Raw genomic sequence first — 27,413 nt, forward strand, 5'->3', positions numbered from 1 at the left:
GTGCGCGCAGATAAGCAGCGCAATGGTAAAAAGGAGGCATGGTCTCATAGGTAGGGGCGTGGCCTGAATCACCATTTTGTTGCTCCGGGTATCCCGGGGGTTGGGGGCTGCACCCGGGGACTAGTGTGTGAGTGGTGCTGGCTCCTGCACAGTGACAGAAACTGGGTGTTGCACGTAATGTCACAGAGAAACACCCATATTCTGTCACTGAAGAAGAGCCGGCACTTTGGTGTCACCCCCCTTGGCGGGTGACACTCGGGTGTGTGCCGCAACCCTGTTGTGATGCCACTGACCCATGGGAAGCTTTACGTGGCTTACCCATGTGTTAGTAGCCCCAAGCATCTTTTGTGTTAGTCCCTGAAGAAAAACTTCAAATATTGTTTACAATTTTGTAATCAATGGGCCTAATTCAGTAAGGATTGCAAATTCTGCTAAGTAACAGAATTTGCAATCCTTTGGTTCGCATGCTGGGGCCACCCATCACAGGGCATGGCCACCCAGCATGCCGCCTCCCTTCTTGACCACGCTGAAATTGCAGTCTCAGTGCAGTTCAGCGTGATCATAAAAAATGGGTTAGCCTCCTGTTGGTGCAGACTGTACGTGTGCGCAGGAAGCCGCCACCATTTTTGTGATCGCAGCGGCTGCATGTGATGTCATGCAGCCGCTCTGACCACGCCTCCTGTTTCTCCGTTGCCGACCCCATTTTGTAGCCCTGCCCCTGCACCGCTCCATCTCCGACTTTGAAATGGATTGTTGCTGACTCCCCCCGCATCGATTGACAGTCAGAGGTGATCGCATTATCTGCGGGGTGCCACAGAAAATGCAGGCGCATGCGTATGCTCTTAGCAATTTTTGCAGTTGGATTGCTTATTGCGATTACAATCCAACCTGAATCAGGCTCTATTACCTATCACAATGCACTGCAGGTAGTACAAAATGGGGTTAATATAGGAGAAAAACCCCCAGAGCTGTGCTCCTTAACTGTCCCTGGTGGCTAGTGGAGCAGCTGCCCAGTAATCAGTGTCCACGCCAGTGCGCACACAGTGCCCCCTACAGCCACGCTGGATCTCGGTATAGTGTGGGCACAGAAGCCCCTTACCTCCCTTTCATCAGCAGCCTCATGATCCCGGAGGGCGGTGTGTGTGTGACTGACCTTAGGAAGAAACCGGAGCCTCCGCTGCAGTGACCCAGCAACCAGGGCACGGGAGTATACTGCGCCGCTGGGAGTGATGGAGCTGCAGTAAAGATGTCTATTAGACCTAGCCTGCTGCAGCCCTTGTAGATTCTTATAAAAAAAGTTCTTCTTTTCTTGTCAAAATTAATAGCTAAGAATAGGCTGCCTGAGGCAGCCCCCTGTTAAGTGGCCTGCTACTGAAGGCACCAACTACAAACTGAGCTCCCTGTTCATGGAAGCGAGGTTATAGAGCAGGGGGCGCTGAGCATCTTGGGAACAGTCAAAAGCTTTGAGCCTGTTGGTGCCTCAGATCAAGATCCTACTCTACACCCCAATGTGAATCCTTGTGGAGTCCAGTGTACCCCACAGAAGAAATGAATGTGTCACACCCATTGGCAGCAACATTAGAATAGCTGCTGATGGGCACAATTGAGAAAGGAAGGGGGGAAAACATTTGAATCCAGCACATATATGTAATTTGTACCTTCCTACTTTAAAATGTAATGGATGAACCTCACCCTGTGAGAACTATCTTCATGATCAAGAGATCTTATATGCAAGATAAGTATGTGTTGGCAGAGGCGCTCACTGGGCAGAGATGCTGATCGCATCTCTGGCATGTGCCGGTGCACTGCGGCACCAGCACACACACACACTTCAGTCCTGATCTCCTGTTGTGTGAATATGCACAGCAGAGATCAGGTCTGAATTAGGCCCTATATACAGCTGTCCGTAAGGCAGGGATCTGCTGCTGCCAGTGAGGCAGGGATCTGCTGCTGCCAGTGAGGCAGGGATCTGCTGCTGCCAGTGAGGCAGGGATCTGCTGCTGCCAGTGAGGCAGTGATCTGCTGCTGTCAGTGAGGCAGTGATCTGCTGCTGTCAGTAAGGCAGGTATGTGCTGCTGTCAATGAGGCAGGGATGTGCTGCTGTCAGCAAGGCAGTGATCTGCTGCCCACTATCTCCCTATCACCCCTGCCTGAGTCACACACTTTCCCTGTCACCCCTGCCCCAGTTACCCACTATCTCCCAGTCACCGCTGCCTCAGTTAACCACTATACCTGCGACCCCTGCCTCAGTCACCCACTATACCAGTCACCCCTGCCTCAGTCAACCACTATCCCTGTCACCCCTGCCTCAGTCACCCACTGTCACCCTATCACCCCTGCCTCAGTCACCCACTATCCCTGTCACCCCTGCCTCAGTCTCCTACTGTCCCTGTCACCCCTGCCACAGTCATCCACTATATCCCTATCACCCCTGCCTTAGTCACTGACTATCTCCCACTCATACATGCTTCAGTCACCCACTATCTCCCAGTCATCCCTGCCTCAGTCACCTACTGACACCAGTGCAGACATTTCTGCTGCGGCCTCTCCACTCTCCAGCGTGAACGTCCTGACGACTGAGGAAATCCGCTTCCCAGTTGAGGACTCCGGGAATGAACACTGCCGATATTGCTGGCAGATGACGTTCTACCCAACTGAGGATTTTTGATACTTCCAGCTTTGCTATGCAATTTCGAGGGCCGCCTTGATGATTTGTGTACACTACCGTGGTGGCGTTGTCCGATTGTACTTGAACAGGCCTGTTCTGTACTAGAGGCAGGGCCAGTGTCAATTAATTGAACACTGCCTGCAATTCCAGAATGTTTATCGGGAGGAGAGATTCCTCCCTGGTCCACCGATGGTAAAGGGTCGTCATCACGGCCATGACCTTGGTGAATTTCCGAGGTGCCGTGGCCAAACCAGAAGGCAGGACCTGAAATCCAAAAACTAACCAGGCACAACACTGCTTAGCTTCCAACATCAGATGAGATTGGACATATCCAGTGTGATGCGGCTGTAGATGATTTTTGCTGTTTCTAACTTCTACTTCTAACTACTGGTACATCAATGAATAAGTTTCAAAATAGAATGCATCAAGAGAACGGTGTTGGTAGTATAAAACTACCTACAGCACCTGGTATTCCCAGGTGGTCTCACATCCAAGAACAAACCAGGCCTAAAATCAGGTGATATTGGGCATATACAGTGTGGTGTGGCTGTAGATGAGCTTAGTGGTTTCTGTTAGAGTTCTTCTACTTCTAACTACTCGTACATAAATGAGTAAGCGGACGATTTATTAAACCTGGTGAAATGCTAATTTGCATGGTGATAAAGTACCAGCCAATCAGCTCCTAATTGCCATGTCACAGGCTGGGTTTGAAAAATGACAGTTAGGAGCTGACTGGCTGGTACTTTATCACCTTGCACTTTATCAGTTCACCAGGCTTAATAGATCTGCCCCAATGTTTCAAAATGGAATGCATCAAGAGAACGGTGTTAGTATTGTAAAAATACACACAGCTCCTGGTATTTCCTGGTGGTCTCCCATCCAAGTACTAAAACCAGGACCAACACTGCTCAGCTTCCATGATCAGGAGAGATTGGGCAAATCCAGTGTGCTGTGGCTGTAGATGAGCTGGTGGTTTTTATTACAGCTCTTCTACTTCTAACTTCTGGTACATAAAAGAATACATGTAAAAATTAAATGTACCAAGAAAATGGTGTTGGTAGTTTAAAAACACCTAAAGAATCTGATACTACCAAGCAGTCTCCCATCCATGTATTAACAAAGTCCAATACTGCTTTGCTTCAAAAATCAAATGAGATTGGGCATATCCAGTGTGGTGTGGCTTTAGATAAGCTTTGTGGTTTCTGTTAGAGCTCTTCTACTTCTAACTACTGGTACATTAATGAATATGTATAAGGTTGTAGTTTATCCAATATGCCTTTACTACTACCTTACCTTTCAACCCCCCCTCCCTCCCCTCTTCTCCTTATAGCTTCCTTAGTTCTCTCCTCCTCATGTGTGCGTTATTTGTTTTCTCATACGTCCTAGATGATGCTGGGGTCACATTAAGAACCATGGGGTATAGACGGGATCTGCAGGAGACATGGGCACTTTAAGACTTTCAAAGGGTGTGAACTGTCTCCTCCCTCTATGCCCCTCCTCCAGACTCCAGTTTTAGTATTGTGCGCAGTGATACTGGATGCACTACAGGGGAGCTCTACTGAGTTTCTCTGAAAAGACTTGTTAGTTTTTTTTATTTTCAGGGAGGCTGCTGGCAACAGTCTCCCTGCTTCGTGGGACTTAGGGGAGAGAAGTATGACCAACTTCTAGTGAGTTCAATGGCTCTGCTTCAGGCTGACAGGACACCATTAGCTCCTGAGGGTGCTGATCGCTGGGTACGCCTAGATGCACACTCCCGCAGCCTGCCGTCACCCCCTTACAGAGCCAGAAGACAGGTGAGTAGCAGAAGTACAGAAGACTTCTTCTCCAGTGATGGCATTCTGAGGTACCGAGCAGCGAGCGGAACGCTGCGCGCCATGCTCCCACACAAACACAGGCACTGCAGGGTGCAGGGCACAGGGGGGGGGCACCCTGGGCAGCATAAATTCCTCACAAAAGGCTGGAAAAAGTGGACATTAGTGCCTGGGCACTGTCCTTACCCCGCTAGCGTAATTAATTATTTCTGAGCGGGACAGATACGCGCCATTACAGTAGCGGGGCTTCTTCCTCACCTCACCAGAACATCTTTAGAGCATTACAAGTCTATCACTATAGAGTTTATTATTTCCCAGACTGTGTACTTTTGGCGCTGGATTGTGAGCTGAAAAATCCTCTGTGTCCCTCTGACAGATTTACTGACGGTCTGTCCCCCATAAGCCGATGTGTCTGTGGGTACTTGGTACATGTGTGTCAACATGTCGGTGGCTGAATGTTTTTCCCAAGAGGAAACTATATTAGGAATGCAGACATATGATGGTGGCCCTGTTGGCACCACCAATAACTGACTGGGTAAAAGTTTCAGTAATATCGGAGTAAGGTTGGATAAATCTGTGTCCCAGACACAGACGTAGAGAATAGATGTGATGTTCATGGCTATGTTTCTTTTCCCTCAGGTCCCGCGGGGTCGCAAAAATGTTATTTTGCCCAGTTACTACACACTGATACTGACACGGATACTGATTCCTATGTCGACCATAATGTTTCCTGATTAGATCCAATATTGGCAAGGAGCATTCAGTACATGATTGTGGATATTAGGGACATATTAAAATCACTGAAGACCCTGCTGTTCCTGACAAAGGGGTCTATATGTATGTGTATATATAGATATATAATGAAAGCTGATGTAACGTTCCTCCATCTCTGTTTGAGAAAGTCTGGGCCAGCTCGACAAGATGGTTTCAAATCCCCAAAAGGATTCTGGTTGTTTATTCATTTCCCGCCGCGGACAGAATAAAGTGGGAGTCACCCCCTGTTCTGCACGGGGCCCTGTCACAAATCCAGCGGATCGTATGCTGGAAGCTACATTATTTCTAGTTATGTAACCAAGGGTACATTACTTAGACCTGCCATTACATGTGCATGGGTGAGTAGTAGTATTCAAGAATTGGTCGAATACCTTGTCATCCGATAAAGATACCTTGGAGAGATGGGATACTCCTTACGTTGTATCATATCAAGGACACTGCAGCATACTTACGTGAGACTGCAAGGGATATAGGACTCTTGAGTTCACGGGCCAATTTCATGGCAGTCTCGGATAGGAGGGCATTGTGGATTCACCAAGAGAATGCTGATGCTGACTCCAAGAAGAAAGGGAGTCTCTTCCCTATGAAGGTGAAGCGTTGTTTGGTGACTGCCTAGTTAATTTGATCTCGGCAGCTCCCGCAGGTAAGTCAACCTTCTTGCCCTATGTTCCCTCCCAACGGATGAAGACGCATCATTATCTGATGCAGTCATTTCGGCCCAATAGATATGCAAGAAGTTAAGATTCCCCTTTCTTTGCAGGTAGAGGAAGGAGAAGAGGGAAGAGGTCTGCATCCTCTTCAAGATCGCAGGAGCAGAGATCATCCTCTGCTTCTGCCAAATCCACCGCATGACGCTGGGGCTCTCTTGCAGGAGCCCGCACCAGTGGGGGCACGTCTAAAACTCTTCAGTCAGTTCTGGATTCATTCGGACATGGACTCGTGTGTTTTACAAATAGTGTCCCAAGGGTACAAACTGGGGTTTCAAGACGTTCCCCCTCACCGATTGTTCAAATCGGCTTTAGTCAGCAGGGAGAAGGTTTTTATTCAAGCATCTTCGTGGTCCCTAAGCCGGACAGCTCAGTCAGACCAATCTGAAATCTGAAATCCCTCAATTTCTACCTAAGGAAATTAAATTTCAAGATGGAATCTCTCAGTGCAGTGATCTCCAGTCCAGAGGAAGGAGATTTCATGGTTTTGGTAGACATAAAGGATGCCTACTTACATGTTCCCATTTAGCCTCTGCATCAAGCTACCTGAGGTTTGCAATTCAGTATTGTCATTACCAATTTCAGACATTGCCGTTTGGTCTGTCCACGGCTCCGAGGATTTTCACCAGGGTGATCGCAAGCAAAGAGTAACAATTATCCCGTACTTGGATGATCTTTTGATAAAGGCGAAATCCAGGGACCAGTTAGTGCAAAACATTGCACTCTCCCTGACAGTTCTTCAACAACATAGTTGGCTCCTAAACTTGCCAAAATCGCAGTTGGTCCCAATGACGCGGTTGTTGTTTTTGGGAGTGATACTGGACACAGAAGAGGTTTTCTTCCAGTGGAAAGGCTCTGGAGATCCAGAGTCTGGTCAAACAAATTCTGAAACCAGCAAGAGTGTTAATCCATCAATGCATTTGGTTGCTGGGTAAGATGGTTGCGGCCTACGAGCCCATTCAGTTTGGCTGGTTCCATGCCAGAGTTTTTCAGTTGGACCTGTTGGACAAGTGGTCCGGATCCCACCTACACACGCACCGGAGGATAATCCTGTCTTCCAAGACCAGAATCTCACTCCATTGGTGGCTGCACAGTTCTCACCTCCTAGAGGGGCGAAGGTTCGGGATTCAGGACTGGATCCTAGGGACCATGGATGCAACCCTCCGATGCTGGGGAGCAGTCACACAGGGGGAAAACGTCCAAGGAAGATGGTCAAGTCGGGAAAGTTGTCTCCACATAAATGTTCTGGAGTTAAGGGCCATTTAATAACTGCAGACACAGTACGCACTGGGACGGGTGCCCAGCATCCTCTACGGACTAAGAGAAAAGGATTTACCGGTAGGTATTAAAATCCTATTTTCTCTAACGTCCTAGAGGATGCTGGGGACTCCGTAAGGACCATGGGGATAGACGGCTCCGCAGGAGACATGGGCACTTTAAGAAAGACTTTAGTTCTGGGTGTGCACTGGCTCCTCCCTCTATGCCCCTCCTCCATACCTCAGTTTGATACTGTGCCCAGTGGAGACTGGGTGCTTTTCAGGAGCTCTCCTGAGCTTTCTGACAGAAAGTATTTTGTTAGGTTTTTAATTTTCAGGGAGCACTGCTGGCAACAGACTCCCTGCATCGAGGGACTGAGGGGAGAGAAGCAGCCCTACTCTCCGAGTTGCAAGGTCCTGCTTCTTAAGCTACTGGACACCATTAGCTCCAAAGGGATTAGCTCCAAAGGGATTGGTACGCAGGATCTCACCCTCGCCGTCCGTCCCAGAGCCGCGCCGCCGTCCCCCTCGCAGAGCCGGAAGATAGAAGCCGGGTGAGTATGAGAAGAAAAGAAGACTTCAGAGGCGGCAGAGGACTTCATGATCTTCATTGAGGTAACGCACAGCACTGCAGCTGTGCGCCATTGCTCCCATACACCTCACATACTCCGGTCACTGTAAGGGTGCAGGGCGCAGGGGGGGCGCCCTGGGCTGCAATATAAACCTGTTTTTGGCAGAAATATAACATATATACAGCTGGGCACTGTATATATGTATGAGCCCCCGCCAATTGTACAGTTTAAGCGGGACAGAAGCCCGCCGCCGAGGGGGCGGGGCTTCTCCCTCAGCACTCACCAGCGCCATTTTTTCTCCACAGCACCGCTGAGAGGAAGCTCCCCGGACTCTCCCCTGCTTATACCACGGTAGACAAGAGGGTTGAAAAGAGAGGGGGGGGGCACATAATTTGGCGCAAATTACATACAGCAGCGCTACTGTGCAAACATTAAGTTACTGTGCTATTCCTGGGTTATATAGCGCTGGGGTATGTGCAGGCATACTCTCTCTCTGTCTCTCCAAAGGGCAGAGCCGGCCATAGGCATAGGCAAACTAGGCAATTGCCTAGGGCATTTGATATGCCTAGGGGCATCAGCAACTTCTGCTGATTAAAATGATATGCGGCATGCCTATATTCTGTGTGTAGCATTTCATATGCAGATACAGCCACAGTCTCACACAGTATATAGGCGTGCTGCATATCATTTTAATCAGCAGAAGCTGCGTGTGCATCCTAACAACATAGCAATGCAAATAAGATGCATTTTAATAAAAAAAGGTGCCCCAACGTTAGCATTGAGGCAAGATTTATGAGGACACATCTGTATCCAAGCAGAGGCAGAGGTCACAGTGTTAGTGGCAGTGTGAGTGCTGTGTGCATGTGAGTGGGTTGATTGTGCAGTAGTGTTCGGAATATGAGTAAGGAGCATTATGTGTGTCATGTAAAAATGCATTAATAATGTGCAACATATGTGTAAGGGGCACTATGTGTGTCATTATGTGTATAAGGGCATTAATAATGTGCGGCATATGTGTAAGGGACATTGGTGGTCATTCCGAGTTGTTCGCTCGGTAATTTTCTTCGCATCGCAGCGATTTTCCGCTAATTGCGCATGCGCAATGTTCGCTCTGCGACTGCGCAAAGTAAATTTGCTATGCAGTTAGGTATTTTACTCACGGCATTACGAGGTTTTTTCTTTGTTCTGCTGATCGTAGTGTGATTGACAGGAAGTGGGTGTTTCTGGGCGGAAACTGGCCGTTTTATGGGTGTGTGTGAAAAAACGCTGCCGTTTCTGGGTAAAACGCGGGAGTGTCTGAAGAAACGGGGGAGTGTCTGGGCGAACGCTGGGTGTGTTTGTGACGTCAAACCAGGAACGAAACTGACTGAACTGATCACAGTTGTCGAGTAAGTCTGGAGCTACTCAGAAACTGCTAAGAAGTGTCTATTCGCAATTCTGCTAATCTTTCGTTCGCAATTTTGATAAGCTAAGATTCACTCCCAGTAGGCGGCGGCTTAACGTGTGCAATGCTGCTAAAAGCAGCTTGCGAGCTAACAACTCGGAATGAGGGCCATTATGTGTAAAAGGGCATTAATAAAGGTTGTCATAATGTGTAAGACGCATTATGTTTATAAGGACATTAATGATGTGTCTCATATGTGTAAGGGGCATTACTGTGTGGAATTATGTGTATAAATGCATTACTAATGTGTGGCATTATGTGTATAAGGTGCTCTAATATGTAGCGTTGCGTATAGAAAGGGCATTTACTGTGTCGTCTAATGTGAATAAAGAGCAATAGGGTGTGGTGTAATGTAAATAAGGAGCAATTCAGTGTGATGTAATGTGAATAAGGAGCACTACTGTGAGAAGTAACGTTTATAAGGTAAAGTGATACTACTGTGGGATGTAATGTGAATTATGGACACTATCGCGTGATCAAATGTGAATAAAATTGCAGTACTGTGTGGCGGAATTTTAATTGGGGGTACTATTGTGTGGACATGCCCATTGCCAGCAAAAACACACCCCTTTTTGGACTGTGCGCCATATGTGCGAACTGTTCCTGTTTAAAATATAGGGGGTACAAACACCAAAATAAGTACTGTTATGGGTGAGGGTTGATGGTGCTGGGAAAGAGGTGCAAGGTCAGAGGCGGAACCAGCGGTGGTGCTAGGGGGCACCAGGCAAAATCTTGCCTAGGACATCATATTGGTTAGGGCCAGCTCTGCCAAAGGGCCTTGTGGGGGAAATGTCTTCAGTAAAAGCATTCCCTGTGTGTGTGGTGTGTCGGTACGCGTGTGTCGACATGTCTGAGGAAGAAGGCTATATTAGAGAGGAGCGGGAGCAAATGAATGTGGTGTCTCCGCCGACACCTGATTGGATGGATATGTGGAATGTTTTAAATGCTAGTGTAAACTCATTGCACAAAAGATTAGACAAGGCTGAAGCTTTGGGACAGTCAGGGTCTCAACCCATGCCTGATCCTATGTCGCAGGGACTGTCAGGGTCTCATAAGTGCCCACTATCCAGATTGTTGACACAGATACCGACACGGATTCTGACTCCAGTGTCGATTACGATGATGCAAAGTTACAGCCAAAATTGGCAAAATACATTTGATATATGATTATGGCAATAAAAGATGTTTTGCACATCACAGAGGAGCCCCCTATCCCTGACAAGAGGGTACATATGTACAAGGGAAAGAAGCCTGAGGTAACCTTTTCCCCTCACACGAGCTGAACGAGTTATGTGAAAAAGCTTGGGAATCTCCTGCAGATTTCCAAAAGGATTCTTATGGCGTATCCTTTCCCATCAACGGATAGGTTACGATGGGAATCCTCCCCTTGGGTGGACATAGCATTAACACGCTTATCCAAGAAGTTAGCCCTCCCGTCCCAGGATACGGCTACCCTCAAAGAGTCTGCTGACCGCAAACAGGAGATTACCCTGAAGTCCATTTATACACATTCAGGTACCTTACTCAGACCGGCAATTGCGTCGGCCTGGGTGTGTATGTGTAGTGCTGTAGCGGCATGGACGGATACCCTAGATAAGGATACTATTTTATTGCCCCTGGGGCATATAAGAGATGCTGTCCTATATATGTGTGTATGCAAACTACAGGTGGTGCTGCAGGGCTCACACCCTTTTACTTGTCTTGTAGAGCAACTCTGGAGCTGTTACTGGGTCCAGCTGCTGCAAGAAATCAGCTTGAATGCTTCAGGGGCTGGGGCATGGCCAACATGAGCCCCACACTGATGGGGGGTGTATAAAGCGATCTAGGGGTCATCCAAGCGCAACCCCACAAAGGCCGCCATGCCCTGCGTGACCATTTTCTCTTTTCATATGCAGACGAGGGTTGCAGCCAACTATACCCATTGCTTGGATGACATCACCATATGCGAATCCATCTGCTGCAGGCCTTCCCCCAGGAATGCTTGCACTAGTTGTTGCATTTGGTTTGTTGTTTGGGGGGTGCTTCAGTATTAGGCAGCCTTCTGCCCTCACACATTCGTCTGAAAATGTGTTCTCCCTGCAGTTGTTGTCCCCAGATGAGAGTTCCCTTGTGCTGCCTCAGTTGAATCTCCTTTACTTGACGGAGGTGTGCCTGAGCAGCGGCCCTCTCCAGCCCTATCTCAAATCATACTTATTTTGCTTAGGTGATACCATGGTCATGAAGATTGTTTTCCCAGGGTGAGGTTCATTCATTGCATTCTGGGTATGCTGACCTCTGTGATTTCCCCAAATGTGGGAATCTCGACTGCATAATTTGTGGTAGGGGGGGGGGGGACTGCATTTGTGCTTTCCCCTGGTTGGCTCTGGTATAATTTAGATCTCATTGTCTCAGGTCTCTCTCCAGCCTAGTTTGCTGTCTGTTTCCACTTCTCTTTTCTTGAGCCCCTCCCTTCTATGCCCTTGCGCACTATCCTGACTTCTCCCGTCTGCTTACTTTGTGCCTTCCAACGCACAATGCGAACTACAGGTGGTGTTGCAGGGCCCACACCCTTTTATTTGCCTTACAGAGCAGATCTGGAGCTGTTACAGTGCCCAGCTGCTGCAAGAAATCAGCTTGAATGCTTCAGGGGCTGGGGCATGGCCAACATGAGCCCCACACCAAAGGAGGGTGGGGGGTGTTCAATGCGAACTAGGGGTCATCCAAGCGCCCCTTTTCTCTTTTCATATGCAGATGAGGGTTCCAGCCAACTTTGGCCCACTGCTTGGATGACATCACCGTATGCAAATCCGTCTGCTGCAGACCTTTCCCCAGGAATGCTTGTACTAGTTGTTGCATATGGTTTGATGTTTGAGGGTGCTTCAGTATTAGGCAGCCTTCCGCCCTCTCATTTTCATCTAAAAAGATGTGGTCTCCCTGCAGTTGTTGTCCCCAGACAAGAGTTCCCTTGTGCTTCCTCAGTTGAATCTCCTTAACTTGACGGGGGTGTGCTCGAGCAGCCGCCCTCCACAGCCCTATCCCAACACATGCTTTTCTTGCGTATGAGATCTCTTGATCATGAAGATAGTTCTCACAGGGTGAGGTTCATCCATTACATTTTAAAGTAGGAAGGTACAAATTACATATTCAAATTACATATATGTGCTGGATTCAAATGTTTTCTCTTTGAGCCGGTCCTGGTTATTTAAATACTGGGGGAAAAATTGGACAGGGGTTCCCCGTATTTAGACAACTAGCACCGGGCTCTTACAACGGTCCTGGTTCCAAAAATACGTGGGACAAAAGATGTAGGGGTCCCCCATATTTTTAAAACCAGCACCGGGCTCCACTAGCCAGAGAGATAATGCCACAGCCGGGGGACACTTTTATGTAGGTCCCTGCGGCCCTGGCATTACCCCTCCAACTAGTCACCCCTGGCCGGGGTTCCCTGGAGGAGTGGGGACCCCTTAAATCAAGAGGTTCCTCCCCTCGAGGCACCCAAGGGCCAGAGGTGAAGCCCGAGGCTGTCCCCAGCACCCCTGGGTGGTGGGTGCCGGGCTGATAGCCATGTGTGTAAAAAAAGAATATTGTTTTTTTTTGTTGTGGAACTACAAGGCCCAGCAAGCCTCCCCCGCTTGCTGGTACTTGGAGAACCTCAAGTACCAGCAGGCGGGGAAATAACGGGCTTGCTGGTACCTGTAGTTCTACAACAACAAAAAATACCCAAATAAAAACACAAACACACACAGCGTGACAGTAAAATTATTGAGACAGGCTGTAGCATGTGGGTGCATGTAACCCTATAAAAGTGATGGATTGGGTGACTATTACAATACCCACTGTTGCTGTCTGAAAAATTATGGATTTATAGATTGCTCTGCCGAGACATGTTTTTTTCTAAAATGCACCACAGGTATGGATGGATAGTATACTTGACGACACAGAGGTAGGTAGAGCAGTGGCCTACTGTACCGTACTGCTATATATTATTTATTATTATCCTTTATTTATATGGCGCCACAAGGGTTCCGCAGTGCCCAATTACAGAGTACATAAACAAATAATCAAACAGGAAAACAGCAACTTACAGTTGACGACAATATAGGACAAGTACAGGGTAAATAAACATTCCAGTGTCATCTGCTGATGTAGCTATAAGTATCAGGTGGCAGAAGACTGCTGGATTTGGTGCAGCTGAAGATTATTAAAGTAAGAAAAGAGTAAGCACATGAGGGAAGAGGGCCCTGCTCGTGAGAGCTTACATTCTAAAAGGGAGGGGTAGACAGACAGGGGTGAGACAGATGGGGTACATAGAGAGCGTGGAACAGAGGTTTAGGATGAGATTTGGCTGGGTTTGGTGAAGAAGTGGGTCTTGAGAGCCCGTTTGAAGTTTTGTAGAGAGGTGGAGAGTCTGAGGGGGAGAGGTAGGGAATTCCAGAGAAGTGGTGCAGCACGTGAAAAATCTTGGAGGTAGGAGTGGGAGGAAGTAATCCGTAGGCAGGAGTCGGTGTGCATTAGCAGAGTGAAGAGGACGGGTGGGAGTGTAAAGCGAGATAAGATCAGAGATGTAGATGGGAGAGGAGTGGGTGAGGGCTTTGTAAGCAAGTGTGAGAAGCTTGAAATGGATTCTGAAAGGGAAGGGGAGCCAGTAAAGGACTAGTAAGAGAGGAGAGGTGGACGTAGTGCGTTTGGTGAGGAAAATGAGCCGGGAAGCAGCATTGAGGATAGATTGGAGTGGAGAGAGGTATTTGTCAGGAATGCCAGTCAGGAAGAGATTACAGCAGTCCAGTCTGGAGATGACCAGTGAGTGGATAAGAGTCTTAGTAGCATCCTGGGTCAGAAAGGGTCTGATCCTGGAAATATTTTTTAGATGAAAACGGCAGGTTTGTGAGAGGTGCTGAATGTGTGGTTTGAAGGAGAGGGAGGAGTCAAGGATTACTCCAAGACAGCGCACTTGGGGGGGTAGAGGAGATAGTAGTGCCATCAATAGATAATGAGATTGTAGGAGGTGAGGTTATGCGGGAGGGAGGGAAGATGATCAGCTCGGTCTTAGACATGTTAAGTTTAAGAAAGAGCTGGGACATCCAGGAAGAGATAGCAGAGAGACAGTTGGAGATACGAGTGAGGAGAGTAGGGGAGAGGTCTGGAGAGGAAAGATAGATTTGAGTGTCATCAGCATAGAGATGATATTGGAAACCAAAAGAACTAATGAGCTTACTTAGTGAGGACGTATAGAGAGAGAAGAGGACCAAGGACAGAACCTTGGGGTACCCCTACAGTTAGTGGAAGTGAGGGGGAGGTGGAGTCATGAGAGGAGACAGAGAATGAACGGTCAGAAAGGTAGGACGACAACCAAGAGAGGGCTGTGTTACGCAGACCAATGGAGTGAAGGATTTGCAGTAGGAGAGGATGGTCCACAGTGTCAAAAGCAGCAGAGAGATCAAGTAGAATAAGTAGAGAGTAGTGTCCCTTAGATTTAGCAGCATGGAGGTCATTGCATACTTTTGTAAGGGCAGTTTCAGTGGAGTGGAGAGGACGGAAGCCAGACTGGAATGGGTCAAGCAGTGAGTGTGAGGAAAGAAAGGAAGTAAGGCGGTTGTAGACAATACGCTCAAGGAGTTTGGAGGCAAAAGGGAGGAGAGAGATGGGTCGGTAGTTGGAGAGAGTGTTTGGATCAAGGGTAGGCTTTTTAAGAATAGGAGAGATGAGAGCGTGCTTGAAGGCAGAGGGGACAGTGCCTGATGAGAGGGAGAGATTGAGAAGGTGGGAAAGATGGGAAAAAGCAGAAGAAGAGAGGTGGCAAAGGAGGCGGGAGGGGATTGGGTCAAGTGGGGAGGTGGTGAGGGGACAGGAACAAATGAGGGCCATGACTTCCTCTCCAGATGCATGGGAGAAAGATGACAGAGTTGGTGCGAGGGATGGGGAGGGTTGGTAAGGGTTGGGAGAAGGCTGGTTACTGATAGTCTGGTGTGATGTGATGTCCTGACGTATGGAGTCAATTTTGGATGTGAAGTAAGTGGCAAAGTCAAGAGCAGAGAGTGAGGAAGGGAGACGAGGTGGAGGTGGGCAGAGGAGTGAGTTGAGAGTGGCAAAGAGGCGCCGGGGGTTGGAAGACTGGGAGGAGATGAGGTTCTTGAAGTATGACTGTTTAGCAAGAGAAAGGGCAGCACTGAAGGATGAGAGCATAAGTTTGAAATGGAGGAAGTCTGCCTTAGAGCGTGATTTCCTCCAGTGTCGCTCAGCCGTACGTGAGCATTTTTGCAGATATCTGGTGCATTTGGTGTGCCAGGGTTGAGGTGTTAATTTGTGAGGGTGAATAGTGGTTGGTGGAGCAACAGAGTCAAGAGCAGAAGTAAGGGAAGCATTGTATGTGGAAGTGGCTTGTTCAGGGCATGAGAGAGAGAGAATAGGAGAGAGAAGTGAGTCAAACAGGGAGGAAAGGAATGTGGTGTCAATAGCTTCAATGTTACGCTTAGTGATGGTAGCCTTAGGAGGTAGAGATGGGGAAGTCGAGAGAGATAGGTTGAAGGAGAGCAGGTGGTGGTCAGAGAGGGGAAATGGGGAGTTGGAAAAATCAGAAATATCACAGCGGTGAGTGAAGACCAGATCCAGTGAGCTCCCATTCACATGGGAGGGTGAGGAGGTCCACTGGGAGAGACCAAGTGAAGAGGTGAGGTTAAGGAGTTTAGAGGCAGGGGATTGTGTGGGGATGTCAATAGGGATGTTGAAATCGCCTAGGATAATGGTGGGAATGTCAGAAGAGAGGAAGTGAGGAAGCCAGGAAGCAAAGTTGTCGATTAATTTGGAAGCAGTGCCAGGGGGGCGGTAAATGACAGCTACTCTAAGATGGACTGGTTGGAAGAGGCATATGGCGTGGACCTCAAATGTAGAGAATATAAGGGATGGTTCTGGTGGTATGAGTTGGTAGGAGTAACTAGAAGGTAAAAGGACCCCAACACCACCCCCATGGCGACCCCCAGGTCGGGGTGTGTGTGTGAATGTAAGGCCCCCAGCAGAGAGAGCAGCAGCAGAAGTAGTGTCAGAGGGCGTAATCCAAGTTTCAGTAATGGCTAGTAGGTGTAGGGAGTTGGAAATGAAAAGGTCATGAGTGGGGACCAGTTTGTTATAAACAGATCTGGCATTCCAGAGAGCACAGGATAGGGGGTATGAGTTTGTGGGAGAGATGTGAATTAGATTTTCAGGGTTGCTGTAGCGATGAGGTGGGATTAAGTTTGAGGGCAGGGATGATGAGAGAGTAGTGATGGTACGGGTGCCTGAGCTAGGAGGGGAAACTGCAGGAGGTGGGCAGGGAGGGAGGTCAGTGTGATGTGGATGGGGGTGTGGGGAGGTGACAGGGAAGGGAGAGAGGGAGCAGGGCTGAGTTGTGGGGTAGCAGGACCATGGGGCAGAGGTGAATGAAAGTGGGGTAACAGGAAAGGTGGGGGAAGGAAACAGAGGGATGGAGGGGAGACAGAGGAGGGGAGAGAGGAGGAGGTGGAGGAGACTAGGGGGGAAGGCTAAAGATACATTATTAGGTAGACACTGAGTGATGTGGGGAGTATAAGAAAACATTGACATAGTGTTAAGTAGGTAAAGAGGTTGAGGGAAAGTGGAAGTAGGAGAGGAGACTGTAAGGCAATCCGAGCAGAAGAATTGCAGAAATGCAGGTGAGAAAAGCAGTGTAGGCTCAAGGGGTGTAGATTTAGTATGAAATGAGTCAAAAGCGTAGATAAAGTGGGTGCAGAAAAGTATTTGGAGTGTAAGAAATGAAAGGATTGTGAGAGGTTTAAGAAGCAATGGTAATTATGTTAGATGTTTTAAGTGTTTGCAGGTAAAATTGCATTGGTGCAGCTGTGCTTAAAAAACAAAATTACAATAATACAGATACAGGCATTTGTAGGTGAAATGGATGGTTTATGAAATGTCCAAGTAAGGTAGTTCTGTGCTATGTAATCAGATGCAACAATCAGGAGGTGAGTGATCTGAGGAGTAAGTGACTCACATTTGTTATTAGTTCTTCAGTTTTCTTTGTTTTGTTAGATTGGTGTGCTTCTGTTTTCCTTCTTATTCACTTCGATTGAAGAACGCTGATTGAACACTGCTGTTATGTGTCAATTTTATCACGCTTTGATAAAAATGCACGCTTAGATCAATAAATGCACAGCCAAATGGCTTTGCACAGCCTACACCATTGGACTTAAGTAGAAGACTATTACAAGTGAAACCAATAATTGACATCTGTAACCACACCCCATCCCCTCAAATGCCAGGCAATAAATTACCGTAAAAACAACAACCAGGCATTCCACAAAGATTAAACTGGGTCTATATCATTCAAAACTTTAAAAAAGTACTTCAAAATCACATACTATGCAATAATGTTTCAATTTGCATAACCCAGCAGAATTAGCTTTGGATCTCCAATCCGGAGGAAGGAGATTTCATGGTTTTGGTAAACTTAAAGGATGCCTACTTATATGTTCCCATTTAGCCACTGCATCAAGCTACCTGAGGTTTGCAATTCAGGATTGTCATTACTAATTTCAGACGTTGCCATTTGGTCTGTCCACGGCTCCGAGGATTTTCACCAGGGTGATGGCGGAAATGATGGTTCTCCTTCGCAAGCAAGGAGTCACAATTATCCCGTACTTGGATGTTCTCCTGATAAAGGCGAGATCCAGGGACCAGTTGGTGCAAAACATTGCACTCTCCCTGACAGTTCTTCAACAACATGGTTGGCTCCTAAACTTGCCAAAATCGCAGTTGGTCCCAATGACGCGGTTGTTGTTTTTGGGAGTGATACTGGACACAGAAGAGGTTTTCCTCCAGTGGAAAGGCTATGGAGATCCAGAGTCTGGTCAAACAAATTCTGAAACCAGCAAGAGTGTTAATCCATCAATGCATTCGGTTGCTGGGGAAAATGGTTTTGGCCTTCGAGGCCATTCAGTTTGGCAGGTTCCATGCCAGAGTGTTCCAGTGGGACCTGTTGGACAAGTGGTCCGGATCCCACCTACACATGCACCGGAGGATAATCCTGTCTTCAAGACCAGAATCTCACTCCATTGGTGGCTGCACAGTTCTCACCTCCTAGAGGGGCGATGGTTCGGGATCCAGGACTGGATCCTAGGGACCACGGATGCAACCCTTTCGAGGTGGGGAGCAGTCACACAGGGGGAAAACGTCCAAGGAAGATGGTCAAGTCAGGAAAGTTGTCTCCACATAAATGTTCTGGAGTTAAGGGCCATTTAATAACAGCAGACACAGTACACACTGGGACGGGTGCCCAGCATCCTCTACGGACTAAGAGAAAAGGATTTACCGGTAGGTATTAAATAAATTCTAGTTTCTCTAATGTCCTAGAGTATGCTGGGGACTCCGTAAGGACCATGGGGATAGACGGGCTCCGCAGGAGACATGGGCACTTTAAGAAAGACTTTAGTTCTGGGTGTGCACTGGCTCCTCCCTCTATGCCCCTCCTCCATACCTCAGTTTGATACTGTGCCCAGTTGAGACTGGGTGCTTTTCAGGAGCTCTCCTGAGCTTTCTGACAGAAAGTATTTTGTTAGGTTTTTAATTTTCAGGGAGCACTGCTGGCAACAGACTCCCTGCATCGAGGGACTGAGGGGAGAGAAGCAGCCCTACTCTCTGAGTTGCAAGGTCCTGCTTCTTAGGCTACTGGACACCATTAGCTCCAGAGGGATTGGTACGCAGGATCTCACCCTCGCCGTCTGTCCCAGAGCCGCGCCGCCGTCCCCCTCGCAGATTCAGAAGATAGAAGCCGGGTGAGTATGAGAAGAAAAGAAGACTTCAGAGGTGGCAGAAGAGTTCATGATCTTCACTGAGGTAACACACAGCACTGCAGCTGTGCACCATTGCTCCCATACACCTCACATACTCCGGTCACTGTAAGGGTGCAGGGCGCAGGGGGGGCGCCCTGGGCAGCAATATAAACCTCTTTTTGGCAAAAATATAACATATATACAGCTGGGCACTGTATATGTATGAGCCCCTGCCAATTTTACAGTTTAAGCGGGACAGAAGCCCGCCGCCGAGGGGGCGGGGCTTCTCCCTCAGCACTCACCAGCGCCATTTTTTTCTCCACAGCACCGCTGAGAGGAAGCTGCCCGGACTCTCCCCTGCTTATACCATGGTAGACAAGAGGGTTGAAAAGAGAGGGGGGGCACATAATTCGGCGCAAATGACATACAGCAGCGCTACTGGACAAACATTAAGTTACTGTGTTATTCCTGGGTTATATAGTGCTGGGGTGTGTGCTGGCATACTCTCTCTCTCTGTCTCTCCAATGGGCCTTGTGGGGAAACTGTCTTCAGAAAAAGCATTCCCTGTGTGTGTGTGGTGTGTCGGTACACGTGTGTCGACATGTCTGAGGAAGAAGGCTATATTAGAGAGGAGCGGGAGCAAATGAATGTGGTGTCTCCGCCGACACCTGATTGGATGGATATGTGGAATGTTTTAAATGCTAGTGTAAACTCATTGCACAAAAGATTAGACAAGGCTGAAGCTTTGGGACAGTCAGGGTCTCAACCCATGCCTGATCCTATGTCGCAGGGACTGTCAGGGTCTCATAAGTGCCCACTATCCCAGATTGTTGACACAGATACCGACACGGATTCTGACTCCAGTGTCGATTACGTTGATGCAAAGTTACAGCCAAAATTGGCAAAATCCATTCGATATAGGATTATGGCAATAAAAGATGTTTTGCACATCACAGAGGAACCCCCTGTCCCTGACCAGAGGGTACATATGTACAAGGGAAAGAAGCCTGAGGTAACCTTTCTCCCCTCACACGAGCTGAACGAGTTATGTGAAAAAGCTTGGGAATCTCCAGATAAAAGACTGCAGATTTCCAAAAGGATTCTTATGGCGTATCCTTTCCCATCAACGGATAGGTTACGATGGGAATCCTCCCCTAGGATGGACAAAGCATTAACACGCACAGCTACAGCTGGAAAATCACATTTTTTACCTTATGTTCCCTCACAGCATAAGAAAGCTCTGCATTATCAAATGCAGTCCTTTCGGTCACAAAGAAACAAGAAAGTGCGAGGTGCGTCCTTTCTTGCCAGAGGTAGGGGCAGAGGAAAAAAGATGCACAACACAGCTAGCTCCCAGGAACAGAAGTCCTCCCCGGCCTCTACAAAATCTACTGCATGACGCTGGGGCTCCACTGGCGGAGTCCGGCCCATGTGATGTCATGCAGCCGCTCTGACCACGCCTCCTGTTAATCCGTTGCCGACCCAATATTGAAACCCTGCCCCCGCACCGCTCCATCTCCGACTTGGAAATGGAGTGTTGTTGACCCCCCTCCCCCCCCTGCACCGATTGACAGGCAGAGGCGATCGCATTATCTGCAGGCGGATGCGTATGCTCTTAGCAATTTTTGCAGTTGGACTGCTTATTGCGATTGCAATCCAACCTGAATCAGGCCCTATTACCTATCACAATGCACTGCGGGTAGTACAAAATGGGGTTAATATAGGAGAAAAACCCCCAGAGCTGTGCTCCTTAACTGTCCCTGGTGGCTAGTGGAGCAGCTGCCCAGTAATCAGTGTCCACGCCAGTGCGCACACGGCCCGCCCCCTACAGCCACGCTGGATCACGGTATAAAGTGGGCACAGAAGCCCCTTACCACCCTTTCATCAGTGGCCTCGTGATCCCGGAGGGCGGTGTGTGTGTGACTGACCTTAGGAAGAAACCGGAGCCTCCGCTGCAGTGACCCAGCAACCGGGGCACTGGAGTATACTGTGCCGCTGGGAGTGATGGAGCTGCAGTAAATATGTCTATTAGACCTAGCCTGCTGCAGCCCTTGTAGATTCTTATTAAAAAAGTTCTTCTTTTCTTGTCAAAATTAATAGCTAAGAATAGGATGCCTGAGGCAGCCCCCTGTTAAGTGGCCTGCTACTGAAGGCACCAACTACAAACTGAGCTCCCTGTTCATGGAAGCAAGGTTATAGAGGAGGGGGCGCTGAGTATCTTGTGAACAGTCAAAAGCTTTGAGCTTGTTGGTGCCTCAGATCAAGATCCTACTCTACACCCCAATATGAATCCTTGTGGAGTCCAGTGTACCCCACAGAAGAAAAAAAATGTGTCACAACCATTGGCAGCAACATAAGAATAGCTGCTGATGGGCACAATTGAGAAAGGAAGGGGGGAAAACATTTGAATCCAGCACATATATGTAATTCGAATATGTAATTTGTACCTTCCTACTTTAAAATGTAATGGATGAACCTCACCCTGTGAGAACTATCTTCATGATCAAGAGATCTCATATGCAAGATAAGTATGTGTTGGGAAAGGGCTGTGGAGGGCGGCTGCTCGGGCACACCCCCGTCAAGTTAAGGAGATTCAACTGAGGAAGCACAAGGGAACTCTCATCTGGGGACAACAACTGCAGGGAGAACACATTTTCAGATGAATGTGGGAGGGCAGAAGGCTGCCTAATACTGAAGCACCCCCAAACAACAAACCAAATGCAACAACTAGTGCAAGCATTCCTGGGGGAAGGCCTGCAGCAGATGGATCCAATAACAGCTCCAGAGTTTCTCTACAAGACAAGTAAAAGGGTGTGAGCCCTGCAGCACCACCTGTACTTTGCATACACACATATAGGACAGCATCTCTTATATGCCCCAGGGTCAATAAAATAGTATCCTTATCTAGGGTATCCATCCCCTCAGATAAGGTATCCGTCCATGCTGCTACAGCACTACACACCCAGGCCGACGCAATTGCCGGTCTGAGTAAGGTACCCGAATGTGTATAAATGGACTTCAGGGTTATCTCCTGTTTGCGGTCAGCAGACTCTTTGAGGGTAGCCGTATCCTGGGACGGGAGGGCTACCTTCTTGGATAAGCGTGTTAATGCTTTGTCCACCCTAGGGGAGGATTCCCATCTTAACCTATCCATTGATGGGAAAGGATACGCCATAAGAATCCTTTTGGAAATCTGCAGTCTTTTATCTGGAGATTCCCAGGCTTTTTCACATAACTCGTTCAGCTCGTGTGAGAGGGGTAAGGTTACCTCAGGCTTCTTTCCCTTGTACTTATGTACCCTCTGTGATGTGCAAAACATCTTTTATTGCCATAATCCTATATCGAATGGATTTTGCCAATTTTGGCTGTAACTTTGCATCATCGTAATCGACACTGGAGTCAGAATCCGTGTCAGTATCGGTGTCAACAATCTGGGATAGTGGGCGCTTATGAGACCCTGACAGTCCCTGCGACATAGGATCAGGCATGGGTTGAGACCCTGACTGTCCCGAAGCTTCAGCCTTGTCTAATCTTTTGTGCAATGAGTTTACACTAGCATTTAAAACATTCCACATATCCATCCAATCAGCTGTCGGTGGAGACACCACATTCATTTGCTCCTGCTCCTCTCTAATATAGCCTTCTTCCTCAGACATGTCGACACACGTGTACCGACACACCACAAACACAGGGAATGCTTTTTCTGAAGACCGTTTCCCCACAAGGCCCTTTGGAGAGACAGAGAGAGAGTATGCCAGCACACACCCCAGCGCTATATAACCCAGGAATACACAGTAACTTAATGTTTGCCCAGTAGTACTGCTGTATAAAATTTGCGCCGAATTATGTGCCCCCCCCCCCCCCTCTTTTCAACCCTCTTGTCTACCGTGGTTTCAGCAGGCGAGAGTCTGGGGAGCTGCCTCAGCGGTGCTGTGGAGAAAAAATGGCGCTGGTGAGTGCTGAGGGAGAAGCCCCGCCCCCTCGGCGGCGGGCTTCTGTCCCGCTTAAACTGTAAAATTGGCGGGGGCTCATACATATATACAGTGCTCAGCTGTATATATGTTATATTTTTGGCAAAAAGAGGTTTATATTGCTGCCCAGGGCGCCCTGCACCCTTACAGTGACCAGAGTATGTGAGGTGTATGGGAGCAATGGCGCACAGCTGCAGTGCTGTGCGTTACTTCAGTGAAGATCATGAAGTCTTCTGCCACCGCTGAAGTCTCTTTTCTTCTCATACTCACCCGGCTTCTATCTTCCGGCTCTGCGAGGGGGACGGCGGCGCGGCTCGGGGACGGACGGCGAGGGTGAGATCCTGCGTACCAATCCCGCTGGAGCTAATGGTGTCCAGTAGCCTAAGAAGCAGGACCTTGCAACTCAGAGAGTAGGGCTGCTTCTCTCCCCTCAGTCCCTCGATGCAGGGAGTCTGTTGCCAGCAGTGCTCCCTGAAAATTAAAAACCTAACAAAATACTTTCTGTCAGAAAGCTCAGGAGAGCTCCTGAAAAGCACACAATTTCCACTGGGCACAGTATCAAACTGAGGTATGGAGGAGGGGCATAGAGGGAGGAGCCACTGCACACCCAGAACTAAAGTCTTTCTTAAAGTGCCCATGTCTCCTGCGGAGCCCGTCTATCCCCATGGTCCTTACAGAGTCCCCAGCATCCTCTAGGACGTTAGAGAAAATAGGATTTTAATACCTACCGGTAAATCCTTTTCTCTTAGTCCGTAGAGGATGCTGGGCACCCGTCCCAGTGCGTACTGTGTCTGCAGTTATTAAATGGCCCTTAACTCCAGAACATTTATGTGGAGACAACTTTCCCGACTTGACCATCTTCCTTGGACGTTTTCCCCCTGTGTGACTGCTCCCCAGCCTCGGAGGGTTGCATCCGTGGTCCCTAGGATCCAGTCCTGGATCCCGAACCATCGCCCCTCTAGGAGGTGAGAACTGTGCAGCCGCCAATGGAGTGATATTCTGGTCTTGGAAGACAGGATTATCCTCCGGTGCATGTGTAGGTGGGATCCGGACCACTTGTCCAACAGGTCCCACTGGAACACTCTAGCATGGAACCTGCCAAACTGAATGGCCTCGTAGGCCGCAACCATCTTCCCCAGCAACCGAATGCATTGATGGATTAACACTCTTGCTGGTTTCAGAATTTGTTTGACCAGACTCTGGATCTCCATAGCCTTTCCACTGGAAGAAAACCTCTTCTGTGTCCAGTATCACTCCCAAAAACAACAACCGCGTCATTGGGACCAACTGCGATTTTGGCAAGTTTAGGAGCCAACCATGTTGTTGAAGAACTGTCAGGGAGAGTGCAATGTTTTGCAACAACTGGTCCCTGGATCTCGCCTTTATCAAGAGATCATCCAAGTACGGGATAATTGTGACTCCTTGCTTGCGAAGGAGAACCATCATTTCCGCCATCACCCTGGTGAAAATCCTCGGAGCCGTGGACAGACCAAACGGCAACGTAATGACAATACTGAATTGCAAACCTCAGGTAGCTTGATGCAGTGGCTAAACGGAACATGTAAGTAGGCATCCTTATGTCTACCAAAACCATGAAATCTCCTTCCTCCGGACTGGAGATCCCTACCCTGAGAGATTCCATCTTGAAATTGAATTTCTTTAGGTAGAAATTGAGGGATTTCAGATTGGTCTGACTGAGCCTTCCGGCTTCGGGACCACGAAGAGGCTTGAATAAAAGCCTTCTCCCTGCTGACTAAGGCCGATTTGAACAATCGGTGAGGGGGAACGTCTTGAAACCCCAGTTTGTACCCTTGGGACACTATTTGTAAAACCCACGAGTCCAGGTCCAAATTAATCCAGAACTGACTGAAGTGTTTTAGACGTGCCCCAACTGGTGTGGGCTCCTGCAAGAGAGCCCCAGCGTCATGCAGTGGATTTGGCAGAAGCAGAGGACGATCTCTGCTCCTGCGATCTTGAAGAGGCTACAGACCTCTTCCCTCTTCTCCTTCCTCTACCTGCAAAGAAAGGGGAATCTTAACTTCTTGCATATCTATTGGGCCAAAATGACTGCATTAGATAATGATGCGTCTTCATCCGTTGAGAGGAAACATAGGGCAAGAAGGTTGACTTACCTGCGGGAGCTGCTGAGATCAAATTAACTAGGTAGTCGCCAAACAAGGCTTCACCTTCATAGGGAAGAGACTCCCTTTCTTCTTGGAGTCAGCATCAGCATTCCCTTGGTGAATCCACAATGCCCTCCTATACGAGACTGCCATGAAATTGGCCCGTGAACTCAAGAGTCCTATATCCCTTGCAGTCGTAAGTATGCTGCAGTGTCCTTGATATGATCCAACGTAAGGAGCATCCCATGTCTCCAGGATATCTATATCGGATGACAAGGTATTCGACCAATTCTTGAATACTACTACTCACCCATGCGCATGTAATGGCAGGTCTAAGTAATGTACCCATGGTTACATAACTAGATATAATGTAGCTTCCTGCATACGATCCGCTGGATTTGTGACAGGGCCCCGTGCAGAACAGGGGGTGATTCCCACTTTATTCTGTCCGCGGCAGGAAATGAATAAACAACCGGAAACATTTTGGGGATTTGAAACCATCTTGTCGAGCTGGCCCAGACTTTCTCAAACAGAGATGGAGGAACGTTACATCAGCTTTCATTATATATCTATATATACATACATATAGACCCCTTTGTCAGGAACAGCAGGGTCCTCAGTGATGTTAATATGTCCTTAATATCCACAATCATGTACTGAATGCTCCTTGCCAATATTGGATCTAATCAGGAAATATTATGGTCGACATAGGAATCAGTATCCGAGTCAGTATCAGTGTGTAGTAACTGGGCAAAATAACATTTTTGCGGGGCCTGAGGGAAAAGAAGCATAGCCATGAACATCACATCTTTTCTCTACGTCTGTGTCTGGGACACAGATTTATACAACCTCACTCTGATATTACTGAAACTTTCACCCAGTCAGTTATTGGTGGTGCCAACAGGGCCACCATCATATGTCTGCATTCCTAATATAGTTTCCTCTTGGGAAAAACATTCAGCCACCGACATGTTGACACACATGTACCAAGTACCCACAGACACATCGGCTTATGGGGGATAGACCTACAGTAAATCTGTCAGAGGGACAGATGGGATTTTTCAGCTCACAACCCAGCGTCAAAAGTACACAGTCTGGGAAATAATAAACTCTATAGTGATAGACTTGTAACGCTCTATAGATGTGCTGGTGAGGTGAGGAAGAAGCCCCGCCGCTGTAATGGCACGCTTCTGTCCCGCTCAGAAACAAATAATTAATTACGCTGGTGGGGTAAGGACAGTGCCCAGGCACTAATGTCCACTTTTGCCAGCCTTTTGTGAGGAATTTATGCTGCCCAGGGTGCCCCCCCCCCCCTTAACGCCCTGCACCCTGCAGTGCCTGTGTTTGTGTGGGAGCATGGCGCACAGCATTCCGCTCGCTGCGTGGTACCTCAGAATGCCATCTGTTCTTCTGCTACTCGCCTGTCTTCTGACTTCTGGCTCTGTAAGGGGGTGACGGCAGGCTACGAGAGTGGGCATCTAGGCGTACCCAGCGATCAGCACCCTCAGGAGCTAATGGTGTCCTGTCAGCCAGAAGTAGAGCCATTGAACTCACTAGAAGTTGGTCATACTTCTCTCCCCTAAGTCCCACGAAGCAGGGAGACTGTTGCCAGCAGCCTCCCTGAAAATAAGAAAAACTAACATAAGTCTTTTCAGAGAGACTCAGTAGAGCTCCCCTGTAGTGCATCCAGTCTCACTGGGCACAATTCTAAAACTGGAGTCTGGAGGAGGGGCATAGAGGGAGGAGACAGTTCACACCCTTTGAAAGTCTTAAAGTGCCCATGTCTCCTGCGGATCCCGTCTATACCCCATGGTTCTTAATGTGATCCCAGCATCCTCTAGGACGTATGAGAAAACAAATAACGCACACACGAGGAGAGAACAAAGGAAGCTATAAGGAGGGGAGGGAAGGGGGGGGGGGTAAGGTAAGGTAGTAAAGGCATATTGGATAAACTACAACCTTATACATATTCATTAATGTACCAGTAGTTAGAAGTAGAAGAGCTCTAACAGAAACCACAAAGCTTATCTAAAGCCACACCACACTGGATATGCCCAATCTCATTTGATCTTTGAAGCAAAGCAGTATTGGACTTTGTTACTACCAAGCAGTCTCCCATCCATGTATTATCAGATTCTTTAGGTGTTTTTAAACTACCAACACCCTTTTCTTGGTACATTTAATTTTTACACGTATTCTTTTATGTACCAGAAGTTAGAAGTAGAAAAGCTCTAACAGAAACCACGAGCTCATCTACAGTCACAGCACACTGGATTTGCCCAATCTCTCCTGATCATGGAAGCTGAGCAGTGTTGGTCCTGGTTTTAGTACT

At 48.2% G+C, this 27,413-nt stretch overlaps 1 long non-coding RNA gene and 1 other non-coding gene across 2 annotated transcripts in view; both read left to right on the forward strand.

The window, feature by feature from the left end:
- LOC134947585 (uncharacterized) overlaps nt 1-27,413 on the forward strand; it is a 254,924-nt gene that overhangs the window by 39,110 nt on the left and 188,401 nt on the right. The gene's annotated exons all lie outside the window — the stretch shown is intronic.
- Nucleotides 11,419-11,587, forward strand: LOC134951680 (U1 spliceosomal RNA). The gene has a single exon (XR_010184376.1). It is a non-coding gene; the product is annotated as a U1 spliceosomal RNA (small nuclear RNA).

Source organism: Pseudophryne corroboree, chromosome 8 (assembly GCF_028390025.1).
Source record: "Pseudophryne corroboree isolate aPseCor3 chromosome 8, aPseCor3.hap2, whole genome shotgun sequence".
Taxonomy (NCBI): Eukaryota; Metazoa; Chordata; class Amphibia; order Anura; family Myobatrachidae; genus Pseudophryne; species Pseudophryne corroboree.